This window comes from Nothoprocta perdicaria, unplaced genomic scaffold (assembly GCF_003342845.1).
Source record: "Nothoprocta perdicaria isolate Ctin4 unplaced genomic scaffold, notPer1 scaffold_10, whole genome shotgun sequence".
NCBI lineage: Eukaryota > Metazoa > Chordata > Aves > Tinamiformes > Tinamidae > Nothoprocta > Nothoprocta perdicaria.
Genome location: NW_020454094.1, coordinates 105,408 through 119,504, shown reverse-complemented (window position 1 = coordinate 119,504; position 14,097 = coordinate 105,408). Strand labels below are relative to the sequence as shown.

The 14,097-nt window shown below is 53.2% G+C and overlaps 1 protein-coding gene across 6 annotated transcripts in view; it reads right to left on the bottom strand.

The window, feature by feature from the left end:
- The window catches only part of TCF4 (transcription factor 4), a 147,323-nt gene that overhangs the window by 35,318 nt on the left and 97,908 nt on the right, over positions 1–14,097 (bottom strand). The window lies entirely within an intron of this gene.

Below are 14,097 nucleotides of genomic sequence, written 5' to 3'. Positions count from 1 at the left end.
AGAAAATAAATTTTAAGCTTCAAAAGAAACTCCAGCGTGACATTTTCCAGCTTTAAACAAGGGTATTTGCAAGGTGTTTGTCAAAGTATGTATTTCTGTAAATAAAATGAATAAGTAGGCGCACATATGTTCCTCCCTGCGCTTTAAGGAGCCAAAAATAAACCAGAACTTGAGACAATACTGGTTTTCTTAAATGGGAGTAGGCAGACTTCACACATCTAAGAACAAAACCGAAAGCAGTGCAAGGACGTCCAAGTCATCGCTTCCCCCACCAAGGGGAAAAAAAAAAGAGAGAAAAGGAAATTTAGAAAATGGCATCATCGGGAACAGTGAAAAKTCTAAACGTGTTTTGGGGGACTGAATTCCCCGATTCCCAGCTCCTTCCCAAGAGGCTGATTCGGAAGCCGGAGGCTGCAGGACCCGGATGGCAGCGCGTGCACGGTGGGGTGAGCGGCCTCGCCAGCACTCACTGCATTGGGGCGTGCAAGAAATCCTGCCAAAAAGCTCTTTTACCCCCATTTATTTATAATGCACGGGGCTCAGAGCTCGCCCCGCACATGCCAGCCCGTGCATGTTCAGACCCACGGGGACAGCAGCGGCCCCGTTCAATTTATCCCCTCTCCGCTGCGTCGCGGTGCGCCCCGGAATTCCGGAGAGCCGCCGCGCTTGGAAGCCGCGCTCTCCAGATGGTCAGGAAGAGCGCGGCACTGTCATCTCCCGATGAAAATGGATACCTTCCTGCCTCCATTTTGCGGCAGGCAGCGGATCGCGGAGCTGGCAGGGAGCCCGCTCCGGCGGCGGCGGCGCGCGAGCCGGGAGCGCCGGCACCGGGAAGAGCCACGGCAGGGATGAGCCGCCCGTGGCAGCGCCCGGCACCGGGCGGGAGGCGAGCGGGATGTTTTGTTTTCATTCTCAGATCTTGCATTTCCATCAAAAGAGCCACTCTTTTGTTGCAAATATTCCTTATTGCCAGGCCACACTAAGGTTTGCGTGACACTGGCTGGGAGCGGGCATGGAAACACCTCTCCCACTWAAAGTCTGCGGGTTGGTTCTCCCCTGCATCCCAGGGATGGCTGTGGCAATAACTGGCCAACTGCATGGACATRCAATGGACTAACCGTCCCGCATCTCCTTGTGCCTTTTTTCCACAAAACAAATATATATATATGTATATATATACCCTGACCATGGCTGGGAACGGTAACGTGGTGTCACCCACCAGGACGGGAGCGAGCCGCGGATGCGCCGAGCCCCCTCCTGCTCCAGCAGAAATGCACCACAGCTTTACAGGTGTCAATAATCTTAACGGGATTCCTGAAGTTCAGCAAACGGCTCTGCCGTGCACGGGAGGTTTGTGGAGCTGCTCTGGGAAGAGAAGCTACCCGCACACGTGGAGAAATCATCCCCTGTGTCCCCTGCGGCATCCCTGCAAGGTCACCTCGTCCTCCTGAACTCACTCTCATTCTGAATTCTACTAAGACTGTATTTCAAAATCTTCCTTTTTTTGCCATTTGAGGGCTCCTGAGTGGGTCTCCAGCAGTGCTGATCCAGCAGGGATGAGCACCATGTGCACCATGCGCAGAGCTGGTGTTTCCTGCACGCAGGAACCCTGCAACCCGGGTGCATGGAACCCGTGCTTCCTGCATCTCTGCCATGCATGCAGCCAGGATTCCACATCCATTGCATTCGCGGAGCCCGTGTTCCCTGCATCTGTGCCATGCATGGTTCCCATGCCCATTCCATGCACRGAGCCAGGGTTCCCATGCCCATTCCATGCACGGAGCCTGGGTTTCCCACAGCAGGGACCCTGGCCCCCGTTGCTCCATCCCGGCCATGGGGCAGCAGCTGGGGCAGGTGTCCCAGCACAGGGACACTGGAGGCTTCCCTCTCACCTCCCTGCTCCATCCCACACTTCCCAAGGCCCCTGCACAGCAGCTGGAAGACCTCAGATTCCCCCTCCATGAATTGCAGCTCCGGGAGAGGGGAGCCGGGGTGCTCCCGGAGCCCTCGGCACAACTGGCCCTACGCAGGGTCCTGAAGGCGGCACAAGGTGACAGGCAAGCAGCGACAGGGCCACATGCCATGGGGCACCCCCCTTCACAGGGCTGGGATGGCCAGGCCATCGGCCAGCAGCCTGGAGACCCCCAAAGCGCTGCCGGAGCCGCTCTGGACTGCAGAGCTCCAGGAGAGCACCCATGGAAGCACAGGGACATCACCAAGGGGCAGGGGCCACAGCACTGCTGGACAGCAGAGCTGGGCGCTGGGGCCACCAGCTCCGCAGGAGCCTCCGACACCCCGCGCAGCCGGAGCAGCCGGGGGACCCCAGGCTCCGGGGGTCCCGCTGGGACCCAGGCAGGACGCAGGTGCCCAGGAGCCGTGCCCTGGAYGTCCCGGCAGCAGCTCATCCCACCRGCCTCTCCTTCCCTTCCCTGGGAACATCCTGCACCCCAAGGAGCCCCGACCCTTCCTGGCGGGATGCTCAGCTTTGCTTTCCTGGTCTTTCTGCCCCAGGGCCGGGGTCCTTCTGGAGCACACTCAAGTGGGAAGCCCCCCCAGCCCCCAAAGCTGGGGACACCTCGTGCGCCCCCCTTCCAGCCGGGCCATGGCGAGGACGAGCCGCTGGGTGCTGCGCCACCGCTGCGCCCCCCAGACCCAAACGGGAGCGGGGGGCTCGGGGGACACTCCAACAGCGCGGGCAGCAGATGCCGGCGGAGGCGGCAGGAACCGCGGGTCCCTAAGTGGAGCCACATGYGGGGGCGATGAAAGGCGGCGCCGGGGGGGCCGGAAGGGCAGCGCAACCTGCCGCGGCCCAACGCGAAGCAGATGTCGGCGCTTCCAGATCCTTCTGGCCGGCGCTGCCGGGACGGGCGGCGCGCGGGGCGCCGGCACCTGCGGGCTCCGGCACCAGGAACGCGGCCAAACGCCCCCCGGGCTGCACCACGGGCTGCACGCGTCCCTCCGTGCTCCGACCCTGCAGAGCTTCTTGAGGTGATGGAGCTGCAAAAGCGGCTGCCAAGGAGGCGAGCGCGGCCTAAACACCCCCTGCCCGCTCCGGCCCCAGGAGTCACCCCAAAACACACAACTGCCCCCTCTCCAACAAACCGACACACGAGCAGCCTTCTCCTCCCTTCCTTGTCCCCGCATCTCACCCTATACRATCCTCCAAGCCTGCAGATCCCGCCTGGGTAAAATGCTTTCCAGATGGGACGGCTGAAGACATCATGTGAACGCCCAGAGTTAAAAAAGGGTCAAATGAATTAGAGCAAAAAAATAAAAAAAGAAGTTGCAATATTATGTCATCCCTGTGCAATAATATACATTCCCAAAGAGCAACCCACACATGAGTGGGGCTGCAGATTTTCTGCTCAGTCTCCGATTTCTTTCTGCCATTTGTCTTTCTCAGGCAACTTTCCCGGATCATTCCCAAAGTGACACGGGAAGAAACGCGACCATCCCTGGTCACCATTGGGGATGCCAGGAGATGGCAGGTGAGTCCAGGTGCCACCTCCAGCACTTTGCTCCGTGTCACCGCAGAGGAGCATMCACAGGCTGAGGTCACCCAGCGGTGCTGTTGGGTTGGAGCTGTTTCCAGTGGGTTTGGGGGAAAAAAAAGGGAGGGAGAAGTGTGAGCAAAGGAGAAGGTGGAAGAGTCGGTGAAGAGCGCTGAAGATGATCAAATGTAYGGGGAGGAAGCTCGGGACAAGGACTGGAAGGATAAGAAATACAAGCAGAGAGAAGAGAAAAAAATAAAGAAAAAGAGAGGTAAATCCACAGAGAGGAAAAATAAGCAGGAATGTGCCAAAGTGATGGGCATAGCAAAAAGACCTAGGTGTTTTTGCAGGTATATGATCAACAAGACAAAGTCACTTGCTCGGCAGCAATGTAATCCGGCAGGATGGGCAGGATCAAAGTGCAGCCCAGGAACAGCAGGTCCTTTGGCCACCAGGAGAAGGACCAAGTCCTCTCCTGGTGCCGTGCTGAGATCCCTCCTCCTGCTCCCTCCCGGACAAGGTCCGGAGCAGGAGCCGGGTGCGGGAGTCGGCAGCAGATACGTCAAGGACGGGAGGAGAAGCAAAAGAGCAAACTCTGCCGAGAGCAGGTGGGACGGGAGGACAGAAAATCGGGTGTCTTTGGGAGAGGGAGGATGTGACAAACGCGGAAGGCGCAGGGTGACATCCTGCCCTCGCCGCGAGCGCGAGAGCGGCAGATACCCCGCAAGCCAGAACCCGACCTCAAAAAAAGCAATAGGCAGCGAGCGGAGGGAAGAGTGGGAAAATAGAAATAAAAGTGATGATGAAAAGAACAAAGGTGCCACTTGGCAGCGTTTCAGGGGTAGTCATCGTATGCAAATTCTGATTCACATTTAATGTAAGATAGCAGGTCTCCATGCATCCCTTTTTTTAAATAAAGGAGTTCCCAGAGGAAGCAGAGGCACGGAAGAGGCCTCCTCCATGCATCTTCCTTCTCTTCTGGAGCCGCTCTTTAACTTTCCTGTTCTCCACKACATTTCCGAGAACCATTTTATGTGTTTTCATTTTCCATGCTCTGTTTACAAATACATGCAGAGACAGTGAATGCATCAGACATCTGCCCAGATTTTTCCTCCCAAATTTCTCTGCAAGCAAAGAGCCTTAATCTTGCAATCTTTCAGTGGTTCTGGTCATTACCTACCTAGCACAGTGTGATCAAACAATTTAAAGCACATACAACAATTAATTAGATCTTATCTGTTTGCCTAGAGTCCCCGAACAAATCCGTGGCCCTCAAGGTTTCTATAAGCRCTGGTAGATCCTCACAGCTGGAGCACATCAGCAGCATGGCCGAGAGGTTTATCCACCAGGAAAGAGAGGACTAATCCCTGCATAGAAGTAACTGGATCCAGCTCATGTGGCTACATCAGGTGGCAGCAGGAAGCCTTTGGTGACTTTGTACAGGAGCAGGGGAGCTGGTGGGACCTGCTGGTCCTGATGGATGAAGGGCCTGCCAGGAGAGTTTGCAGGACATGGATGGTCCTGCAGGAGGAGGGATCAACCAGGAGAGTTTGCAGGACATGGATGGTCCTGCAGGAGGAGGGATCAACCAGGAGAATTTGCAGGACACAGATGGTCCTGCAGGATGAGGAACCAACCAAGAGAGCAGGCAGGACATGGATGGTCCTGCAGGATGAGGAATCAACTAGGAGAGTTTGCAGGACACAGATGGTCCTGCAGGATGAGGGACCAGGAGATACCTGAATGCTCCTCAGCACCTTGGGTGGAAAGGGATGTTTCCATGAAGAAGGGAAACAGGCCCAAACTGCATGACACATTCCTRCAGTCTGTTTTCTAGGAAGAAACGGATCCCAGTCCAAGTTTAGCATCTTAGACCTGTCTCAGGTAATGAACCATGAGCTGTAGCCCCCATGGACATGTCCCCATCCCGGCGGGATGGCGGGSAGCGGGTGACAGCAGTTTCAGGTGCTGAGACACAATAAAAACAAGGAGGAAAGAAAATGTTTGCTTTTTATGTCAGCAGAGATGTCAGTACCCATTAATAAATCTATCTGCTAAATCTACTCTTATTCATGTGGGACATCACCAAGTTAAAGTAAAATAAATTATCTTTAATTAAATGGAATTGTCGTCTTCCTCCTGCTATCATCCCCAATTATTACATCCTAATCAGCCCTTTTGGGAGAAGGCATGCGGGAAGGCTGAAAGGCACATTTACTATAAACAATTTCTCTCTCTGTCAAGAGATGGAAATTTTAGTTTAATTATCGTTTAGGACGATGATTTCCACCCTTTTTTTTTTTTTTCTTGATGGAAGGGATGAAAAGTTGAAGGACRGCGTCCTTCGTGGTGAGAAGGAGATCCGGTGGTGCCATCCATGCAGTGCAACCTCCTCCTAGGACCTGCTCCCATCAGAGCCCCAAGCGCTGCAGAAGATGCTGGTGAGCGTGCAGTCACCTGCAAGGACTTCTTTACCATTATTTGCAATAGGAGCTTTGTGCTATAGAATATCCCGACTCCAGAGGCAGGGCTGGAGCATGCACGGAGCAGAGGAGCAATCCGTACCCAAGCCCATGCTTGGACCGCGCTCCAACGTGGGCAGCAGAAGCCGGACCATTCGAAGCTGCAGCTCTCGAGAGGAGATTCAGGCACGCAGGCGGGGGAGGAAGAGCGCGGAGTGACTAATAGCAAGAGAGGAAGGGCACCAGGGTTGGGTGACGGGACCTGCTTTCAGCACGACTCCTCCGGAGAGGCTGGAGCAAGGCCAGGAGGAGGCCAGTGTCCCGGCATGGACATCCTCACTCTTCTTACACACGGAATTACATTAATCATTATAAAACACGGATGCTGCAGCCGAAGCAGTCACACTCACAGCAAATCTCACAACAAGCCCAACTCTCAGCCCCTCGTCTCCCGAAGCAGGCACGTTCTCATGGTGCACGAGGGCCAGCTAGCGCACCCCGAACAACCAAATTATCCCCCGGAGAGAAAACTAGAAACCATGACCAGAAACGAAACCAGGAAGAGTCACATTCTGCTTAATTAAGGCCACTTTGTGTGTGTTGGTGCGTGGCTCGGGGTGCAGCGCTGGTTCCAGTTAGCCCAGCTTTGAATTGCCGCCTACAGAAGTTAAAAAAAAGGGGGGGAAAAAAGCGACCGCAGCCCTACAAGCCTGCTGACTTCTTATAAAAGAACCAGTTTTAAACTTGTTTACACTGCTGCTTCCAAATGGGTTCAAGATGGTGGCGAGCTGGAGCAAGGGAGCTGCGCCAGTACCATCAAAGCGCCCCCGCCGCAACCTTCCGTTTTAATTGACCGCTAATTAAGCTACATTAGTCAAAGAAAAGTCTATATCACTTAGGGGAGAGCTCCGTTAACCCTGTCCTCGCCCGCCAGGAATTCTGGGCTCCATGGGGATCAAAATGAGTCCCAAAGGGGGAAGGAGGTCCATCCTGCGSGTGCAGGTGTCCCCAAACCCCGGGCACCTGCTCCAGCAGCAATTCCAATCAAACAGTGTGGCAATGATACGTATAAATATAATTGCATAGGTCTGTTTTATGTATTATAACATTTTATGTATTATGCATTTTATGCATTATGCATTTTATGTATTATAAACATAAAAAGGATCTATGCAATTATATTATATATAAAATCACATAAATAATACTCTGCGGACATATGCACATGCATATATGCAATTATATATAATGCATATAATCTTACATACAGTGCATAACTGCACATATGCATACATGTATAATACATATTACTGCATATATTGATATATATTATTATAAGTGTGAGCATAGGCGTGCGCCTATAAAATATAGTTATATATATGCATGTACATACACATATATTTTAAAAATATATATTATCTATATGTGTATATATGTGTCTGTGCATATATACATACACACACACACRTATGTGTATATATTATATAAATAAATACAAGGCAGTTTTGCCCGGCTAAAGGAGGCGAGCTGCGGTTCCCTCGCAGGGCGCCGGGGCTGCACGCACGCGCGCTGCAGCCTGGCGCCCGTGTCGTCCCGCCGGGATTCCCGCAAAACGCTTGCCCCAGGATGCCAAAGGGAACCCAGGCTGCTGCCGACTGCGGAGCCAGGCTCCGAAACCCCCCGGGGAATCGAGGCCAGCTTTGCAGCGCCGTGTTTGTTTGCAAAAATGGGCAGCATTGGAGAGATGGAGGGGACGTGACCCAAGTTCGCGTGGAGCGCCACAGACAGAGAGGCCAAGAGATGGCACAAGGACACCAAAGCATAAGGACGTTAAAGCTGGCTTGGAGAAATGCTAAGAGTTCCCACCGTTCCCACTTTGGTAAAGACAGGAGTTTGCAGCGGGCGATGCTGGAGCTTCACACTTCCTGTGGGTCCGCAGCACGCTTTGAGGACGGCTATACTTGTGGCCTTAACTTGCATTATATTTTATCCTAATGATTTTTGGCAACAAACTACTGCATTTCATATAATAGAATTTAATGAGTACCATATCTTTTTTTAACATTCTGCCAAACGCTCATTAAAATGCACTTGTTTTTGCAACGCAATAGCTAGCTATACGAAACCAAAATATTAATGCAAATTGGCATTTCTAAGTTTAAAGCGGTATTTGCATAAGAGGAACCAAACATGGTGCAAGCTGAAAGAGAGCGCACAGCACAAATGCTTCTTAACACCATAATAATTGCAGGGGGGAAAGAAAAAAAAACCCCGCTGGTTTGTGCGCACCATGCCCAGCCCCAGGATAAAGCATCTGCCCGTTATCTCCCAGTGCCCAGTCTCACCGAGCAAAGGGGGCCAAGCAGGCCCGGCCCTCACGGGGGGCTGATAAAAAAGATAGGGGCAGGATGCAATTAGAAATATATTCCTAGCTAAGAGCAYTTACGCAAAGCTGAGTGTGCTCCCGGAAAGCCACACGAGGCGGCTGGGTGGCCAGCGGGCCGCAGCCGCGCTCCATGCGGATGTCAAGGGGCCACTTGCGAAGCCGATTCSTCCCTCCCGGTTATTGCACGGACCTGGAGCACCTAGAGGACGTCACCTCTGCAAGAGAGCAGGGACATCCCGCGCCCGGCCCGTGTTGCACGGGGGCAATTGCAATGTGGGTTTAAGAGCAGCGCCGGACGAGGCCGCGCTGCCAGGCAGGGGAAACGGCGCTCGCTGCAACTTCTCTCCTGCAAAAGCATCCCTGCGTGCAGCGAGCTGCCAGAGCGTCCCACAGGTTTGGGAAAAGCACCACGTCCATCGTGCTCCGGTTCTGAGCAGYGAGGACAGCCGGGTCCGGAACACCAGAGAGATGCAGGAATGAACCCCTGGCGCTCGCTTCCCGAAGCTCCCCAGCCTGCAGCATGCCCAGTTGCACTGCAAGCGTGCGGCGAGCATGCACCTGCATCTCGYTGCCCTGCCAGGGACCATGCACAGGGGAACCGTGCATGTGTCCACAGCACGTGCGCCCCATTCTGGYGCTGGAAAACTTAATAAATAAATAAATAAATAAAAATGTATAAAGCTCCTTCTCCTGTAAAAACCAGCTCGGTAGAGGCACAGGATACCCGGCAGAACTGCGCTGCGTGGCTGACACCAGGCTCTGCATCACATGCTATAGAAAATCCACATCCACGGTCACATACGTGGTATTTAAATGTATATTAAAGGGCGCTCAGCAATGCAAATGGCCGAGTCAGCAGCTCCGCTGCTCCCGTTCGGGACTTTTGCATGAACACSACGAACCTCCCTAAAGGGTTTCCACCGGAGCAGCGGCCCTGAGCTCCTCTCTGCCCTTTAACCCCCGCCGGGGCATCGCGCCCGTCCTGCTGCCCSAGCCCCGCGCCGGCTCCCGCCTGCACGGCGCTTCCTGCAGCATCCCCAAAACAGCCCCAACTCAGGACCCTGCCACCAGCAGCCCGCCCTCAGCTCCATCATAGCTGGAGAGAATAGGTATATATATATATTTAAAGGATGGAAATAGAATTAATGCTGGAAAACCTTGCATCAGACATCCACTACCAATACAGCGCGTGCATTTGTGCAAATATCTGCCCCTGGAGATGTTTCTCCACATTTTTCATGGAACCGTGGACACTTGAGGGTGGATAACCTGCAAAGTGTTGGGAAATGCAGCAGGGAATGCACATCTCCAACAGCAGTTTGCTGTTGCTTAAAATAAAAACACGCAGGACTTGGCCTTCTCCATTTATTTAGCAACACACCCAATAATTTTTACTTCATCGATGCTTAGATGTATGGGTTTAAAAAGGCATGTTGCATCCACAGGCTTTGTTTTGTTCAATAGGAAACCATTGAGGAACGCAGCATTGTGGGCTTAAAAAAAAATATATATATATATATATATATATATATGTGTCTCTATGCAAGGCAGGCACACAGGGTGCCTGGGTTTGGCAGTGCCCTCCTGCAGGCAGGTTCCACCTCCACCACAAGCAGACCCGGCCCCCTCCAACAGCAGTGGCATTTTAATAAAATATTTGAGGAAAACAAGACTTGTCCCAAATTACCGGGGAGAAGGATTTTGCAGCCAAAGCTCCGAGATGTTACTGACAAGTTCTGTCAGGAGGAAAAAGTTGCACGCTCAATATTTTGAAATACCTGATAGATTTGAAAATGTATGCAGCACATTAAAGCCGGGGGGGTTTCTATAGGAGGTTTTGAGGCGCTCGAGAGTTGATCTCACGGAGCTCAGCAGAAGGAGAGGGCGTTTGGGGTGCGAGGCTCTCTGCTACGAGCACTAGCGTATATTCTAATTAACCGAACGATAACAAAAACAAGCAATTTTGAYGGAAAAATATCAGTTCAGTATCGAGCAACGCTGACTCCATATGGTTTCGTGCTGCACAGAGAGCTTCCAGCAGGAATATATTGTTATTTCGGGGTGCAGGGATGGGTGTCTGGAGGGCAGCCCTCAGCCGTCGCCCTGCAGCTGGGTTTGGGGAGGATTGCTGCGGAATTGGGCAAGGAAGCACCTTGCATTATGGAAACCGGGCAGAGCTGGAGCCCAAATGTGGGCAAGGAAAGGGGAGGACAAGGGGCAAAGCAGGAGCATGGCTGCCCGCACCTTAAAATAATAAATAGAAATTAAAACAAAAAAAATAAAAAAAGGCGGGGAGGGAAGGAAAAGAAAAGGGGGAAAGGGAAGAGAAATGCAGCGGGGCAGCGGCACCTCGTAAAGGCCGCGGCGCTGGCGGCCAGCGAGCCTAATGGGAAGCACATTGGGGCCGCGGCAGGAAGCGGCCGGTCCCGGCACAATTTCCTGCGGATCAGGGGGAAAGGTATCGGGAGGCGGCGCCGGAGCCCTGCCCGCGGCCACCACCCGGCCCCGCGCACAGAAAACGCCATCCTGTCTACGATGCCTTCTTCTTGGGGGGTGGAAACGGGGTCGGAGCCGGCGGAATGAGGGGGTGAAGCTCGCTGCGCATCGGCAGATGCGAAGCTTGTCTAAGCCTTAAGCTCCRCGGAGCGTCCTGCAAAAATATCTCAGTAATTCTTTAAATTCTTAGCAAAATTTTGCTTTGCAAAGGGAACAGCGCTTAAATCTCCGCCGGGTACAGGGGAGCGGCGAGGGCAGGTTGGAGCCGGCAGCACCTCCGGAGCGGAGCTGCGGGAACCCCGGCACGGCCCAGGCTCCGGATTAACCTGTTCCCTTCCTTCCCACCCYCCGGAATGCAGGCGCACAAACCCTGGCCGTAAGGACCTTTATGTGCACGCTCGTCAGGCGCAGAATCTGCCTGCTGGGTATCAGCAGAGAGCTTAAAAACCTGTATGAATTGATGCTGTAGACACACGGCCCTGCCAGAAAACCCAGGAATATCCAAAAAGGCTCCCAGATAGCCTGACGTTTGAGCACTACCCTGAAAGTACTAAACACACACCATRTATATATATATATATAAATACATTTATATATATAAAATACACATATGATATATATATATTAGATATATTAAAAAACTAAGGCAGAGGTGCTTGCACACAGGTGCAATTTGACAAAAAGAGTTGTAAATCCAGCGCTATTCCGCCCCTACCCTGCGGAGATGCCTTAAAACCTCTCCTAACTTTTGCCACTTAATATATTTCCCTCCGCCGAGCGGTGCCAGCGCCGCAGCCCGTGCAGCAAATTAGCCGCTGACACTCCTGGAAACAAAGCGGGTCCATAAATCCCGGCGGGCCGGCGGCGCGAGGTCCCGCGTGGGGACGGCGCCGCGCGGCCCGGCCGTTCCCAAGYTGGCACGCGTTCCCGCGGGGCACCGCGTTCCCGCGCCGGCCCCGCCGCGCTCATCCTCACCGCCCGCTCCGGGGAGCGGAAAAGCCCCCTTGCAAGAATAGGGGGGCGAATGTAAACAGGAAAAACTCATTAGCAGCGACTTCTGGGGGCCTGGTGACTTGACAAATAACTATTTCAAAGCAACGGGTCCGGGAGAGGGCTTGACGCTGCTTGGGATAAAGCAGAAAGGCAATTACAATAATTATAGGTTTCGCCATATGATTTAAGCCATGCACTTGGGGGGGAGCTGGGGATGTGATCTTAAGATACCATTAAAAGAAAATTTTGCTACTTTTGTTTTCCCTTTTGTTTGCAACAATTCCTTCCTACGCTTCGCCGCGCTGCACCACGTCGCGAGTGATCAAATAGCACTTTATTAAAATCTCCAGTGAGATGAAATTGAAAATAAGCAATGCTCAAAATCAAATTTAGCAAGTACTACTGGAGGCTGCCCCTTCCAGGTAACGGGTGCAGCTTAAAGCATCACCGCAGCTTGGGCGACACGCAAGCCAGGGCTTAAAGGAGAAAGGGGGGAAAAAGAAAAATTAAATCTTGTTTCCTCACTTCCAAAAATTCAAAATCAACGTGTTCTTGTTAATCTCAGATAATATCTTGCACATTTCTAATCCCCTTTGCCAAAACTTCAYGTTATAATATTTTAAGGGGAAAATAATTGTAAATCAAGAGCTCTGCATTTACGTAACGTCCACCGGTGCAAGCAGCAGGCGCCCGGCTCTGTTTACATTTTATTACGTGACACTTCCAGCTTTGCTATTAAGGTTTTCTAAAGCAAATATCCCGCAGCTCCAGAGGCGGGAGGACGAGATTCCTCGCCGACGGACACGGGGAAAGAGCTGGGAGCACCAGGCGCTCTCCGCGGGGCTCGCTCCCAAATCCCGGGAAGCAGCAGCAAAGCGGCCGGCCTCGGCAAGCCGGATTTGCAAGGACTGAGTCTGTACTCCGCAAAGCTCCCATTTGCAGCGGGAGTCGGGAGCGCGGYGCTGCCGGCCGCGAGCCGCTTCCCGCGGGAACGCCGAGCCTGGGAAGCGCGCAGCATTCCCCGCTTTTGTTTATTCCCAGGGAAGCTTCCGCCGGCGCAGCCCCGCTYGCCGAGCTGCCTGTTCACAAGGCGCTCGCTTGTCACTGGGCAGGGGGGAAATAAAATTGAAAATTAAAAATTACAAAAAAAGAGGGGATTTGGGACTGCAGCTTCTGSTGCCCAGGGAGCAGTTAGTGCAGGGCGACAGAGCGCGTCCTTGCAGGGCCGGCCACGGCTTGGGCACTGCCACAGGCAGCACGCAATAGTAAGAAAAAAACAGTAAAAAATAATAAACCCCTCCCCAAAGCCCCCTTGTGACGGGCCTGGCAGCACGGGCGGTTTTAGGGGGCGACAAGGGGGACAGGCCGCCGCGCTCGATGCCGAGCGGGGACCCACAGCTGGCCAGGCCATCCCGCTCTCTGTAGCTTAAAGATTTAAAAGCAAAAAAAAGCTAAAAAAGCAAAAAAAAAGAAAAAAAAAGAAAAAGAAAAAGAAAAGAAAAAGAAAAAGAAAAAAAAAAGAAAAAAAGGAATAAAAAAAAGAAGCAAAAAACTACCCCGAAGTGGCAAAGCAGCCCTCCCGGCCAGGCATTCCCCGCACGAAGCCCCTCGCCCGCCCCCGCTGCACGGGCGTTGCGGGAAGAGCCAAGTTGTGCCGAGCGTCACCAAGGGCCCGCACGGAGCGGCCCGAACAAAAGGGCCGCCCGCAGCTCCGGCCGGCGGCCCGGTTAAAATAGATATAYGTAAGAGCACGAACGGAGGAGCAGCAAGCCCGGCGACTGGCGCAGATGTGGGCCCGCGGGCCGCCGCGCTTGGGCACATGCCTGCACGCCCACGGCGCCCGGGAGGCCGCAGGGCCCCCGGCCCCCCCAGCAACAGTTCCCGCACCCCCCCCAACCCCCAAATATCTTAAAATCTCCCGAAATACTTTTCCTTCCCGAGACCTAGCCAGGGGAAGAAAAATAAACCTCCAGATGGCGAGTGTAAACCTTCTGCTGGGGTTATGCGCAAAACACCAGGCGCGGGGCTCATCGCTTTTTTTTTTTTTCTTTTTTTCTTTTCTTTTTGCTTTTTTTTTTCTTTTGCTTTTTTCTCCTCTCTCCCCCCCTTTTTTCAAAAACTTAAATAAAGCGTTTCTGCAGGAAAAAATAAAATAAAATTAAATAAATCCTTCCCCCCCCCCGTCCCGATGCTGGCGGCAGACCTGCGCCCTGCCGCCCCGGCTCAGGTTTCGGGGTGAGCGCCCCCGCTCCCGCGGCGCCCCGCGCTA